At 37.0% G+C, this 14,438-nt stretch overlaps 1 long non-coding RNA gene and 1 pseudogene across 1 annotated transcript; both read left to right on the forward strand.

Moving 5' to 3' along the window:
* Positions 1-4,889: 4,889 nt before the first annotated feature.
* LOC137241042 (uncharacterized) lies at positions 4,890-6,113 on the forward strand. The gene is made up of 3 exons (XR_010949891.1): positions 4,890-5,316; positions 5,381-5,902; positions 5,982-6,113. It is a non-coding gene; the product is annotated as an uncharacterized lncRNA (long non-coding RNA).
* Positions 6,114-6,197: 84 nt separating this feature from the next.
* LOC137241872 (aspartate aminotransferase, mitochondrial-like) lies at positions 6,198-12,802 on the forward strand (annotated as a pseudogene).
* Positions 12,803-14,438: the final 1,636 nt, after the last annotated feature.

Here is a 14,438-nt window from a genome sequence, read left to right on the forward strand (position 1 = left end):
TCTAGATACAGATGCGAGCGTATATGCTATAAGAGGCGTTTTATCATAACTGGTCGATGGACAGGAGAAGGTAGTTGCATATTACAGCCGTTCGATTGGAAAACCAGAGAGGAACTATTGCGTTACACGGAGAGAGCTGTTGGCATTGGTAGAGTGCATTAAACATTTTCACAAATACCTCTACGGCCAGCGATTCCGCGTCAGGACAGATCACGCAGCGTTAAAATGCCTTCTGCAGTTCGGTAATCTGGAAGGATAATTGGCACGGTGGATCGAGCGACTACAAAGATAGTACCCATGGAAATACTGACGCAATGTCACGAAGACCTTGTAGTTTGGAATGCAAGCACTGTTCAAAGGCCGAGGCTAAAGAAGACATTATAGATGTCCGGCTAATGGCTATAACATCTACGGATGAAAGGGACAAAGAACAACTAAGGAAGTGTCAGCTAGAAGATACTGATCTGTCAAATTTTATGCAAGGGGTCGAACGAAACGACAGACCAAATAGAGAGGAGATGTCAGCAGAGAGTCCCATTGCGAAGTCATATTGGGCACAGTGGAACAGTTTAGAATTGATATCCGGTTGCTTGCATCGAGTATGGGAGAGTGAGGATGGTGAATGCAAGAAGAAACTGATAGTTGTTCCCAGAAGGAGGATTCCTAACGTGCTCAGCGAGATGCATAATGGTCCAAGCAGAGTTCATCTTGGAATCACGGAGACGCTCGAGAAGATTAAACAGAGTTTCTATTGGGTTGGTTGCCGTCAGTCGGTCTGCGAGGTTTGCTGCAGAGCGAAAGGGCCCAAAACCCGAAGTCATGGCCAGATGAAGCAATATAACTCAGGTGCGCCATTTGAAAGGATCGTTATAAATGTCGCAGGTCCATTTCCTACTAGCAAGTGCGGAAACAAATATGTACTGGGGGTTATGGTTTATTTCAGCAAATGGCCAGAGGTATACCCAATCCCAAATCAAGAAGCGGAAACAGTAGCAGAAGTGTTTATAAACAATTGGGTTGCAAGGTATGGTGTACCAATAGAGTTACATTATGACCAAGGCAGGAATTTCGAATCAGCTGTGTTCCAGGAAATGTGTAAATCATTGGGCATTCGAAAAAGACGGACATCTACATTGCAGCCTCAGTCCGATGGTATGGTGGAACGATTCAATAGAACATTGGAGGAGCACTTAAGGAAAGTAGTGGACAAGTTCCATAAAGAGTGGAATACCCGCATACCATTGTTTTTGATGGCTTACCGATCAGGAGTGCATGAGACAACCGGCCAAAGTAAAAATGAAAAGTAATTTTTGGCAATGACCTTCGACTGCCAGCTGATTTGAAGTTTGGGATAGATGCCGATGCAGAGAGAAATGTCAAGAAATCCAGTGTCAGAAACCCAGTCAAGAAATGGTGTTTTGGAAGAAGAGCTGAGAGAAATACACGATCTGATAAGGCAACGAACAAAGATTATGAGTGACAAGATGAAAGCCAGATACGATAAAGCAAATAATTCGGAAGGTCTTCAGGAAGGAGGTTTGGTGCTGTTATACAACCCACAACGGAAAAAAGGTTTGCAGTGTAACTGGAAAGGCCTATACAAAGTTTTAAAATGGATCAGCGATGTAGTTTACCGCATACAAATCATTGGTAAACCACTAACTAAAATGAAAGTGGTTCATATAGAAAGGCTTGTGGCATTTAGATCGGAAAATTTGTCTGATCGGAACGATCAGACTTCGGTGAAGGGCAATGTGAGGAATATTAGCAACACTAAGGGATACTATCATATCTAAGCCGATACTAAGCATTGACTTTTATGCACATAAACAAATCAATCATTATGTATATACAAGCAGCGGAGAGAAACGCATAAACACATGCTTATATCTGAGATACTCCCAAAAGTAGGCAATCATCGATGGAAGTATCACTCACATATACGCGCGCATATGGCTATGCGAGAAGCTATAATAGTGCACTTGTAGTTATAGCTGGTAAACAAATAGTGAATTCTAGAAACGCCTAGAAATATGCAAACGAGAAAACCGAAGAGTATAAAAGTAGCGCCAGCTGAGGCACGGCAATGAGTTTGATTTAAGCACACTATCTGTTGAGAAGTAGAAGTGTTATTGTGAAAGAAGTCTAATAAAGACTATTTTGCATTATTGAATACTGGCGTTATTTATTCAAGAGTTTAGTGATTCGAACGCTAGCAGAAGGTTGCAAATAAGCGGAATTTCCCAAATTTGGTTACAATATTAACTGCTCATCTCAGTGTTACCATTTAATAAGCAGAATGCTATCAATTTGTTAAGCATCACAAAACTTCAATATAAAATGTGCAACACTTCAAAAACAAGCCGATAAGAAACCAAAAAAAAAGACGATCAAGGGCTGATAACAAATCGACGATAATAATTCGCTATCAATAAAAAATAATAAGAAAAGGAGAACCTTTCCGTATCGGTTGTTACCGATAAGAAGCCGACGAAGCTCTGGTACTAAAAATCGATAATTCTATAGTTGAACATCTAAATTTTGATCTCGATTGAGGACTGTTAAGGAGCGTCCTTACGCCACACTTAGTTCTGACTACTCTATAAAGACCATATATAGCCATAAGATAATAATTTTTGTGTAGTAGGTACTCCCCATTGTATTTATATTTTAACATATCAAGTTTTATGATGTTTAAAACTTTAATTTAAATTTTTTTAGATCATGGTTTCCCGGTGTACAAATGGGAAACCATTTCTGTGCGTAACCGAAGCATTTAAGCGTTATACGAACCCAAAAAAAAATAATAATTTGGTAGTAGGAGCATATCGCGAAGATAACGGTAAACCATGGGTACTGCCAAGTGTGCGTAAGGTAAGTTTTCTTTAAATTTTGGTCATACGTAGTCATCTTTCACCACTTTTTCTATATAGAGGCTGTGTTAATTTTGAACCAAGCTGCATGGATTTCCAAATTACAGTATCCCGTTAAAACCATAATAGTAATTAAAATTGAGAATTTGAAAGTCTCAGTAGTTCTGCTAATCGATTGCCATCAAAACTTTGCCACGTGCAACCCTTAAGCCACATCACCTATAATCTGCCTAGCGCTTGCATAATAGGATCGAGAGCTACCTGTCCAAGAATACTTGGCGTAACAAAGTTCTTTTTCATGACTGGGGAGTGTGAGTAACGACAAGAGCGTCGCTAAGAATATGGAATCTGAATACAAATTGATCTGCATAGCTTATCGCCGCTTGACGCTACAAAGGTCTAGCAAATTTAATTCTTTGATGAGTGGGCTTTTTTATACTCAGCGTGTTTTGCACACAGAGTATATTAACTTTGATTGGATAAAGGTTGGTTGTACAGGTATAAAGGAATCGAGATAGATATAGACTGCCATATATCAAAATCATCAGTTTCGAAAAAAAAAATTTGATTGAGCCATGTCCGTCCGTTCGTCTGCCCGTTAACACGATAACTTGAGTAAATTTTGAAGTATCTTGATGAAATTTGGTATGTAGATTCCTGGGAACTCATCTCAGATCGCTATTTAAAAGGAACGATATCGGACTGTAACCACGCTCACTTTTTTCGATATCGCAAATTTCGAAAAACCGAAAAAGTGCGATAATTTATTACCAAATACGGATAAAGCGATGAAATTTGGTAGGTGGGTTGAACTTATGACGCAGAACAGAAAATTAGTAAAATTTTGGACAATGGGCGTGGCACCGCCCACTTTTAAAAGAATGTAATTTAAAAGTTTTGCAAGCTGTAATTTGGCAGTTGTTGAAGATATCATGATGAAATTTGACAGGACGTTACTCCTATTACTATATGTGTGCTAAACAAAAATTAGCAAAATCGGATAACAAACACATCCACTTAAAAAAAAATTTTTTTTAAGTCAAATTTTAACAAAAAATTAAATATCTTTACGGTATGTAAGTAAATTATGGCAACATTCAACTCCAGTAATGATATGGTGCAACAAAGCACAAAAATAAAAGAACATTTCAAAATGGGCGTTGCTCCGCCCTTTTCTTTTAATTTGTCTAGAATACTTTTAATGCCATAAGTCGAACAAAAATTTACCAATCCTTGTGAAATTTGGTAGGGGCATATATTCTATGACGACAACTGTTTTCTGTGAAAATGAGCGAAATCGGTTGAAGCCACGCCCAGTTTTTATACACATTCGACCGTCTGTCCTTCCGCTCGGCCGTTAACGCGATAACTTTAGCAACAGTCGAAATACCTTTACTAAACTTAGTTCTCATACTTATCTGAACTCACTTTATCTTGGTATTAAAAAATGGGCGTTTCGAAAAATGAAAAAAATGCATAATTGTATACCAAATACGAAAAAAGAGATGAAACATAGTAATTGAATTGGTTTATTGACGCAAAATATAAAACTTTGTAAAATGGGTGTGACACCTACCATATTAAGCAGAAGAAAATGAAAAAGTTCTGCAGGGCGAAATCAAAAGTCCTTGGAATCTTGGCAGGAATACTGTTCGTGGTATTACATATATAAATAAATTAGCGGCACCCGACAGATGATGTTCTGAATTACTCCCTTTTAAAACCCTCATTAATACCTTTAATTTGATACCCAAATGGTACAAACACATTCTAGAGTCACCCCTGGTCCACCTTTACGGCGATATCCCGAAATGGCGTCCACCTACAGAACTATGGCCACTTTCTTTTAAAATACCCTTTAATACCTTCCATTTGATACCCATGTCGTACAAACACAGTCCAGTGTTACCGTAGGTTCATTTTCCTACATGATGATTTTCCCTTATTTTGTCTCCAAAGCTCTCAACTGAGTATCTACGTTATGTTCGGTTACACCCGAACTTAGCCTTCCTTACTTGTTTTTACATATAAACGACTGCCTAGCCAGTTTTACGCTCGTTAAGAAAGCATTCTGCTTTGCCTTAAACAACTCTACGCCTTATGATTTAGGACTAACAAACTGTTCTTATCTTTAAAGCGAGAGGAATTGAGACTTATTAGGTGTTTACTACAAGAGCATTGCCTTCTGGCGTAGCATGTTTATAAATTAGGCCTAGTCAATGACAACAGATGTGGGAAGTGCACTTTTTGCATTCGTTGCGCTCGCGAGTTCAAAGCTTCGTCTACTACATGATTGGGTTTAAGGATTGGTCGGCAAAACACATTTTGATGGCATAGCCAATTCAGTCTATGGGACGCCTTTATTGACCGAACCTAGCCATGCCTGCGCAGAGATTTTCTGGAGAGATACTCTGCATAGTTTAGCGCTACATATCTTACGGACGTAAATATAATAAAAATACTTAGTTACTAAATTTAAAGTTATTTATTTTTAATTTTTATTTTAGGCTGAAGAACGCATTGTTGCAAAACAACTAGACAAGGAATATGCTACAATTATTATACCCGATTTCTATAACACCGTGGCCACCGTGGTGTGATGGTAGCGTGCTCCGCCTACCACACCGTATGCCCTGGGTTCACACCCCGGGCAAAGCAACATCAAAATTTTAGAAATAAGGTTTTTCAATTAGAAGAAAATGTGTCTAAGCGGGGTCGCCCCTCGGCAGTGTTTGGCAAGCGCTCCGGGTGTATTTCTGCCATGAAAAGCTCTCAGTGAAAACTCGTCTGCTTTGCAGATGCAGTTCGGAGTCGGCATAAAACATGTAGGTCCCGTCCGGCCAATTTGTAGGGAAAAGCCAGAGGAGCACGACGAAAATTGGAAGAGAAGCTCGGCCTTAGATCTCTTCGGAGGTCATCGCACCTTACATTTGTTTTTTTTTTTTTTTATTCTAAACAAATCGATTGAGTTGGCGGCGCTAGGCAAGGATTCTGAACGCCTAAAGGGAAAACATAATGCCACAACGCAGGTAAGAGAATACAACAAGTAAAAGATAAAAATTTATAAATGAATTTGTCAAAATTAATGCAATCGGTTTTATTCAACAGTCTATCAGTGGCACTGGTGCTCTACATATAGGATTTAAATTTCTTAGCAAATTCTGGCAAGGCAATCGCGAAGTTTATGTACACTCAGAAAAAACTTGAATGAAATGGCACTTAAGAAATTTTTTCCTCTTCGCATGGCCAAAATTTCTTCAAAATGAGGAAAAATTCCTCAATTTGAAGAATTTTTCCTCATTTCGAAGAAATTTGGCCATGCAAATGGGGAAAAAATTTCTTAAGTGCCATTTCATTCCCATTTTTCATCAATCGGGAGAAATTTCTTTCTGAGTGTACCCACACCCACTTGGGGTAACCACGTGCCAATCTTCGAACACACTGGACTTCCTTTAAAAAATATGGTTACTATGATCCCAAAACATGTGGACTCGATGTAAAGGGCGCTTTTCATGATATTAGCGTAAGTTTCTTATTAACTAAGTGCAATGTGAACCTTAGGACCGGTGTTTCAGTACAAGTTGAACTCAGTTTGTCAGTCATACTAAGCCAAAACTTATTGTGCAGTTTTTCAGTCTACTTTAACTTAAGTTTAAGCTGAGCTTAAGCGGCTTATCTGTCAGTGTTAAATTCAGTTAACTGATCAGTTATTTGCGTTGTTGTTGTTGTTGTTGTTGTAGCAGTGCTTCGCCCCACCTAACAGACGCGACCGATCACAAACTGTCATCAATATCCTCTAACGGGAGTCCAAGGAAACTTGCTGTTTCAACAGGGGTGGACCATAGGGAAAGGGGTGTTAGAGGCGTTGGTTCCACATTACAATTAAAGAGATGGTTGGTGTCATGTGGGGACACATTGCAAGCGGGGCATACATTTTGTATGTCGGGGTTGATTCTGGATAAGTAGGAGTTTAACCTGTTACAGTATCCAGAACGAAGTTGAGCCAGAGTGACACGCGTTTCCCTGGGGAGTATGCGTTCCTCTTCCGCAAGTCTTGGATACTTTACTTTGAGTCAGGCATGCTTAACGAACGAAACGATATCATTTCGTTAGGATAATCAACGTTAATAAACGAAACGAAGTCATTTCGTTTCGTTTATTAACGTTAAGAACGCCAAATTAACGTTAATTTGACGATCTTAACGTTAATAAACGAAACGAAGTGACTTCGTTTCGTTTATTAACGTTGATTATCGTAACGAAATGATATCGTTTCGTTCGTTAAGCATACCTGCTTTGAGTACTGGGTTCACCGGGCAATTCCCGGCATAAAGGTCCGACGCCTGTTTGTGGAGTTCACCGAGGACCTGCTTGTGTTTTTTTGCTTCATATGGCTGTGTTCTCAGATGCCGTATTTCCTCAAAATGCTTACGGAGATGACTCCTTAAGCCCCTAGGCGGCGCTGGCTCGTCAATCAGATGTCTGTTGGGATGCCCAGGTTTCTGGGTATTCAACAGGAACTGTTTGGTCAGCATCTCGTTTCTTTCCCTGATGGGGAGTATTCTCGCCTCATTATGTACATGGTGTTCTGGGGACATAAGAAGACAGCCCGTGGCAATTCTGAGAGCAGTATTTTGGCAGGCCTGTAGCTTCTTCCAGTGGGTAATTTTTAGGCTTGGCGACCATATGGGTGACGCGTAGCACGTAATCGGCTGGCTAATTGCTTTGTATGTAGTCATGAGCGTTTCTTTATCTTTTCCCCAGGTACTGCCAGCAAGGGATTTGAGGATTTTGTTACGGCTCTGAATTCTCGGAAGAATTGCGGCTGCGTGCTCACCAAAATGTAGATCCTGATCAAACGTCACACCCAATATTTTGGGGTGTAGGACAGTCGGTAGCGTAGAGCCATTATTTGCGTTTGTTCCCAAGGGCTTTAAATATACCCAAACAAGAATTTGAGCTTGAGTACCATTATAGCTCATGTTGATAACTAGCATACTTTCAAAATCACAGCCGTTGTTTGAAACAGTGGCTCAACTTGAGCATCATACCGTTTCCAGCAAAGAACGGAATTTTTTAAAGCGAAAAATGCTGTTACTTAAGTTCAAAAAAAGATAGTTCCCAACTTGTACTTCAGTGTGGTTCTCTAATTGAATTCAAATGTGAGATTCCAAAACAACATTATTTTCACGAAAATATTGTAGTTGGTTAATGAATTTAAAATATAAATTTTAGGTTTAAGAAAATTATTTATTTCTCTTACAAAAATTCAAACAACATAAAAGTCTAAAATTTTCTTTTAAAAAACATAAATTCAAAAACAACCTAAATCTAAAATATCTCAAATAACAAAGTTAAAATTTATAAAGTAAATATTAACAAACAATAATAAAAATATTAACAAAGTCCCCCCTCCAGAGAATTAATGTCAAATAAATTAAACGTAACATGTTTCTTAAATTTTGTAATGTTGTTAGTGTAATGGTTAGTGTCTAATGTTTGTTCAACTTCAATAAAAGCTGGTTTAAGTCTATCTATCGGAACTATTTTAATATCACCATCTATTTCTAGCTTAAAATATTTTTTGTCTTTTTCTACAACTTTGAAAGGTCCCTCAAATGGATGTTGTAAATTTATTTTATTAATAACCCGAACAAAAACATATTTGCAAGTTTCCAAATCTTTTGGAATATAAATATCTGCATTAAGATTTTTGTTATGTGTTAAATTTGAATTTAAATTTTTAAAATTTGTTTTTAAACTTTGTAAAAGTTCTTCTGGAGAAATATTTTCTTCAGAAGGAACTATCATTTCTCCAGGTAGACGTACATTTTGTCCGAAAACCATCTCACAAGATGTGGCCGAAATACTTTCCTTATATACTGATCGTAAACCTAGAAGTATTATCGGTAACTGATCATACCAACTACTTTTTCCATTTTTAGCCATAATCGTAGCCTTTAACTGCCTATGGAACCTTTCTATCATACTATTTCCCATAAATTCAAAAACAACCTAAATAACAAAATTAAAATTTATAAAGTAAATATTAACAAACAATAATAAAAATATACAAAGACCCTACAAAATATAATAAAACACGTATAATTTATTTTTAACTTATAAGGCTTCATTACTGCTACCAACCAAGTGTTTATTTCTTACAAAGTACAGCTGTTGGCAGTGGTGGTACCACTTGGTGAAGGTTTTTTTTTCGAAGTATGCAAAGCAAGGGAATAAAGCCTTTTTAAGTGTCCGTACGTTTGCTCAGAACATTTTGACAAAACATACACATTTGTCAATTGCTTGCTCAAGGGAGGTCCTTATAAACCGACACCGCAATTGCCTGATAAATTGGCTACAATTCCTCATTTTTTATGTTTTGATTTGTCGTATAATTCCAACGTTGCGCTTTAGGAAGGAATTGTTAAACCATTTTTTAGGGAGAACATTACCCTGTAGCTCTGCAGGTTAGCCACTAGTTATGAGAGTGTTTTTCCCCGTTGTACCAGGTTTCACATTCTGCTCTTTTAGCATTGACATAGATGTGCAGATTTTGGAGGTACAATTTTTCTCAACATGCCTTGAGAAATATCCACTGTAGGGGCATAATAATAGGACCATGCTAGAACAACAGGATTTTTCGTGTATTTTTTTTCTGTCTAGGGGTCAAGCTGCCATAAGTATATGAGTCATTAACCGATCTATGAGTCATTATCTACTATTTTTCAACAAAAATTGCATGTTTTACTCTATTCTCAATCGATAAGTATGCACTTAAATCGTGCTAAAGGATATTATTATTGTCTCAGATGACCATTTCATTCATTTTCATCCTAAAGTAAATTTCCATCTCGAAAAACCAAAAATTCGCCTTAAAGAGTAACGGTATGACAACGCATCTGGCAAAACAACAAACATTATGAAACTTCAAAAATCCCCAAATACGTCAAAAAATTTTGAGTGGAACTACCTTCTTTTTTGTATCATGCTCAGAACTGTAAGTTTTACAAAATTTGTCAAAGGTTGGATAGTGTGTGGAGTATTGTGAATTCATACAAGTGAAAAATCTTTCTATTCCTCCATTGCCATACCTACCTGTCCAATAATAGCTGACAGGGAGAACGGCTATCGCGAATGGCCAGAGAATAGAAGAAAGGTTTGTTTTTTTGCTCGCGGTTATTAAATTGAAGTGCCATGAATGGCACATTTGTGTTTTCAAATCAGCTTTTATTTCTGTACAGAAAATCAAATTACATATTAATATTCATTTCTAAAATCAAGTTAATACATTAAATTTGAGCAGCCAGTTATGCAAACATTTTAAAATATGTAAATAATACAATATACGAGGATTGCTATTTATATTTTGATCCTTAGCAACAGTAATTGTTGTGAAAATTTTCGTGCGATGATTTTTTACGAATTTCGTCGTGGATTGTCAAGACAGGAGTGCTTTGAACAACTTACTTCCACTTTTGGTGATGAAGCCCCATCCTTTGCCACTATGAAACGCTGGTATAACGAATTCCACCGTGGCCGCCGTTCGCTTAGGTATGAAAGTCGTGAAGGTCGTCCAAAATCAGCTGTTGTGCAACATATATTGCAAGATCGTCTTACGACTTATCGTGAGATTGAAGCATCCCTGGGCATTAGTATGACGAGCATCAATAAGATATTGCATGAACTTTTTGCTGTGAAAAAATTTGTTCGCGTTGGATCCCGCATAATTTGACAAAAGCTCAATCCTCAATACCTCAATCGGAGTGTAAAAAGTGCTACGAAAATTGGTTTGAACGCACGCAAAGGTGTATTGATTATCATGGAGAATACTTCGAGCCATTTTCGATAATAAATTACTGTCTTTTCATTATTAGGCTCAGAATATAAATAGCAATCCTCGTACCAGTGGTCTACAAAAATTTTTGAAAAACACTATTGAGTAAATAATTTGAGTAATCGAACAGCGACTGAACAGGTGATCGAGGCTGTTTACTATTATGAACGTTTTTATCAAATTAATGAAATGTATGAATTCACAATGGTTTGGAGAACGATATTGGATATCAACTGGAGAAATATCCGATTAGAGAATAATGTTCGATAACAACTTCAGAACTAGATATACATTTCTCGAAGGTTGGAGAAATATTTTTTTCGGTGTTTTTTGGGTAAACTATATCCAGGCGGCTTTAAGCTGTGACTGAAAAACTGATCTGTAGTTTAAATGGAGTTTAAATTTGATTAGATTTTAAGCAAAGAATAAGCTTAGCTTAACAATCTACATAAATCTAAAACTCCGGTCTTTGCTGAAAACATTTTAACAATGCCTTTCTTAACCCGCCGTTACTCGCGCGGGGTGTAAATTACACCCCAACACTATTAATTACTGTCATACATTTTTTCTGGTTTTCTAATAGCTGAGTATATTTATACATTTTATTAGTAGGTTCATGCTGGTTCGTTTCAGGATTACCGTTTAGCTAAACCGAGCGTCTAAATTTCGGGTGGAGTGTCTGTTGCACCCCGCGAGTAACCGCGTAAAAAAAGTGTTTAATAGTCGAGATGGAAATTGCCATCTTTACGCAAAAATTTGAAAAGGATATTAGATGCTTCCACCCGTCATACTGACACAGATTCGGAAAGAAATTAAAAAAGGTTGAGGTGTTCTGTGTGTGCCCGTTCAAAGGACATAAAAGTCAAAACTAAATGTGATTTTTGCCAAAAATATATGTGTAAAAGCCATGTGTGCAATATCTGCAAAGATTGTACTACCTTGGAGTGAGTTACCGTTCTATTTTTTGTTGTTAATAAATACTTTATGTTCATTATTATTACATGCTAAGAAGTCGAAAATCAGTTAATGTTTCACTCAGTTCAGTGTTTTTTTGTTTTAAATGAAGTCTTATTTCTTAATTTTTTGTACCTTGCTTTATGTCTAAAATTGTTCAATACTTATTTATTAAAAAAATGTTAATTAGTATTTTCGTGACCTTATGTACAACATGTATTATTTATCAATCGCTAAGTTTTTACATTTCCAAGAAATAATACATTTCAGCTTGGGGTGTATATGCCACCCGGCGAGTAACGACGTCCTAAAATAAGTGCGCGAGTAACGGCGGGTTAAAAGAATAAAAAAAAAAAACTTTTTTCTTTATTTTTTATAGAAAATTCCCGCAAAATCCATCGTTTTGCTGCATGCATGCGCCCACAATCCCACCGGTGTCGACCTAACACAAGAGCAATGGAAGGAGCTATCACAATTGATAAAAAACAAAAACTTATATCCCTTTTTTTGATATGGCCTATCAAGGTTTCGCCTCAGGTGATGTTGATCGTGATGAACAAGTGGTGCGTATTTTCGAAAACGATGGTCATTTTTATTGTCTAGTGCAAAGTTTTGCCAAAAATATGGGCTTATATGGGGAACGTGCCGGCGCGTACACGGTCATTGGTGCCGATAAAGACGAAGCTTATCGTATTATTTCACAAATTAAAATACTCACACGTGTACTCTACTCGAATCCACTCATAAATGGTGCCCGCCTTGCGGCCGAAATTTTGAACGATCAAGAATTAAGAGTCATTTGGTTGAAGGATGTCAAAACAATGGCTGGTCGTATTATCAATGTTCGTGCACAACTAAAACATAATTTAATTAAATTGGGCTCATCACGTCCTTGGGATCATATTACAAACCAAATTGGTATGTTCTGTTATACCGGCATGACACCAGAAAATGTTGAACGTTTGTCGAAGGAATTTAGTATTTATTTAACCAAAGATGGCCGCATTTCTATGGCGGGTGTAACAAGCAAGAATGTTGATTATTTGGCGCAAGCAATGCACGAAGTTACTAAGTAAAATTATGAAAACAGACTTGGAGTTATAAACAAATTATACATTAAAAAAGAAGAGTTGCAAAAAAAAATCGAATGTAAAAAAAAACAAGTGTCTAAGTTCGGGTGTAACCGAACATTATATACTCAGCGTGAGCTTCAAACTGTCTCCCCATTTCCTCTTACAATAAAACTTGATAAGTGAAATATCATTGATTCAAAACTATTTTTTGCTAAGTTATAGCTTATTATTCTAGTCTACGACCCTTTTAAACTTGTTTTATATCTAAGTTGCCGTGGTATTTAACCGATCCCGTCCATTTTACCAGAAACATTTTCTGCTATAAGGGAAATATGTGTACCCAATTTTGTTACGATATGTAAATTTTTCTTCGAGTTATGGCTCCCGAAATATAGAAAATTGCTTAGTCATAAAAGGGGCGGCGCCACACCCATAACGCGAACTACGCGACCCGCCTAGGGCACCAAGCTCTAGGGGGCACCAAATTCGATAAACACTTTTGTACTAAAAATCCCTTTTGCAAAAAAAAAGACGATAATTTGCGTCAAATTCTTGTTGAACACACCCCAAGTCAAGTAAACGAATCACTTCTTCCGAAAAACTCAGATAATAGAAAATTCTCCGCTACTAATTACAAAAGGTTACCTTTAAATGGCGAATATGTTGCCCGGCAATGGCTTCAATATTCTATTTCTAGAAATGCTGTCTTTTGTTTTTGCTGTAAACTTCTTCCTCAATTGAATGAATCGTCTTCTTTATCTATGGGCGAAATAGTGATTGGAGTAATTTGTCTGCTATCTTAGTTAGGCACGAATAAAGCAAATTTCACCTTGCTAGTTTTCAGGAGTGGAAACAACTTGAATTAAGATAACACAAATCTTCAACTATTGATCAAGAAAATCTAAATTTGATACGAAAAGAGGAAATGTATTGGCGGCAAATTTTAAAAAGACTCTTTGCTTTAGTTCAAGCACTTGGAGCTCAAAATCTCGCATTAAGAGGAACAACAGAAACTTTGTTCACCCAGGCAACGGTAATTTTCTCAAATTTCTCGAATTTCTAGCTTTGTTCGATCCGATGATGCATGACAATCTTCAAAAAGTTCAAGATAAAGACTTTCATGTTCATTATTTGGGAAAAAAACATAGAGAATGAAATAATTAATTTCTGCAGTTCTGCAATACAAGATGAAATTGTTAAATCTGCTCGATCTGCTAAATATTTTTCAATTATTCTTGACTGTACGCCTGATGTAAGTCAAGAAGAACAAATGACTATTGTCATTAGATTTGTAACATTGCAAGGTGATGAATATCAAGTGAAAGAGCATTTTTTGGCTTCATACCTTTGAGCGAAACTTCTGGTGCTAGTATAAAAAATACTATTCTTGAAAAGTTAAATGAAATGAAATTACCGATAGAAGATTTACGGGGACAATGCTATGATAATAATAGTAATATGAAGGGAGCGTGTCATTATTCTATATTACAAAATTCTGGGTGACAAAATTCTGTAAATTGCAAACCAATTCTGCTTGATCAAAATTCTACTTTTTTAAAATTCTGCTTTTTCAAAATTCTGCCTGTTTAATTCTGGAAGTCAAAATTCCGGAATCATGGCATGGGGTAGCCGGTGTTGGATCGGCTAAGGGTTATTTTTGTAAAGTGCGGCCTTCGGCCGCCTACGCAGAAGGACATCACC

This window comes from Eurosta solidaginis, chromosome 2 (genome assembly GCF_040869045.1).
Source record: "Eurosta solidaginis isolate ZX-2024a chromosome 2, ASM4086904v1, whole genome shotgun sequence".
In the NCBI taxonomy this organism is placed as follows: Eukaryota; Metazoa; Arthropoda; class Insecta; order Diptera; family Tephritidae; genus Eurosta; species Eurosta solidaginis.